Here is a 1493-nt window from a genome sequence, read left to right as displayed (position 1 = left end):
ATTTTTCGTGGTACAGCTTCTCTTTTGACATATGTCTATAACTGTCACTGACTTCGCTTTGCTAGAAAATCCAGCCTCACTCCCTCCGTCATTATGGAAAGTGAGATCTCATTATGGAAAGTGAGATCTCATTATGGAAAGTGAAATCTCATTATGGAAAGTGAGATCTCACCATTTGGCTTCTAAGGAACAGTGTGGCTGGACTTCTTGCAAGACAGATTTGTTCTTTCTTGGTGGCAGCCCACGGTCTACGCCATCTTCTTTGCCAGCACCATAATTTGCAGTCCTCAATTCTTCACCCTTCCTTATTCATTGTCCACTTCTGTGGACCTGTGAGGTGATTGGAACAACCTGGCTTGATCAGGAGCAGTTTAATTGCAAAGGGGCATGATCTTTACTTTTTAGCAATTTGAAGATGACTTTTGCCACAAATTTGCCCAATGTAGTAAGTCAATTGTTTTCCTGACTGCTGCTTCCATGGTTAGTCATTGTGAATTCAAGTAACATGAAATCCTTGACAGTTTCAAAGCTTTCTCCAATTGCCTTAGTGTTGCTTATTACTTGTGAGAATTGTTCTTTTCTTTATGTTGAGCTATCATCCACGCTGATGACTGTAACCCGTGAACTTTGTCAGTAAATACTTTGAATGTTCTTTACTTTCAGCACGAAAGCTTGTCATTTTCATACTGCAGGCTATTCATGAGTCTTCCTCCAATCTTGAGCCTGTGTTCACCATCATATATTCCAGCTTATTTTATTTTCCCCCTAAGATATGGATGGAATACTATGATGCAAGGACCCAACCCTGACACACACCTTTTCTAACTGCACCACATTATCCCCTTGTTCTGGGTCAACCAACATGCATGGATGTATGTACAGGTGTCACACAAGCACAAGTAAGTTGTCTGCAACTGGGCTTTATAGTTTCCCTCTGCAAGCTACAGATCATAAGTGAACTCTTTAGGGGAAAAACAAAATTCAAAAACAAGTAAACAAATATATATTTTTATCAAATAGTTGTACAAGGTGCTTTTATCTATTGATGTTATAGGGACTGAAATAATGGGACCATATTATCCATTTAGAAGTGCTACCACCATTAGTAATATCTACTGTACCACACCAGGAGACTAACTCAATATTTCCATCTCTACTACTATAGCAGGTAACATCATAAAATGACTATTTCAAGAACAGCAGAAGAATGAATTACCCAGCACTTAATGAATGGCTTCAGGTGTGATTCTATTGTTCTACATCTTAATAGGTAAATGAGGAACTCCTTTTCTTTCTTCTTATCTATGTCTAAAACTCAACGCTCCATGGTACACTTCATTTATGTAGAGCAAAACATATTTTATAGGGTGTGTTAGTCTGGGTAGACTAGAGAAACAAATTCATAGGCACTCATATGTGTATAGGAAAGAGCTTTATATACAAGAGCAATTGAATATTGAGGAAAACATCTCAGCCCAGTCCAGATCAAGTCC

Source organism: Echinops telfairi, unplaced genomic scaffold, assembly GCF_000313985.2.
Source record: "Echinops telfairi isolate 266 unplaced genomic scaffold, ASM31398v2 ScPeMD7_7468;HRSCAF=8506_1, whole genome shotgun sequence".
In the NCBI taxonomy this organism is placed as follows: domain Eukaryota; kingdom Metazoa; phylum Chordata; class Mammalia; order Afrosoricida; family Tenrecidae; genus Echinops; species Echinops telfairi.
The sequence above is the reverse complement of the archived record's forward strand: the minus strand, read 5'-3'. Positions refer to the sequence as shown.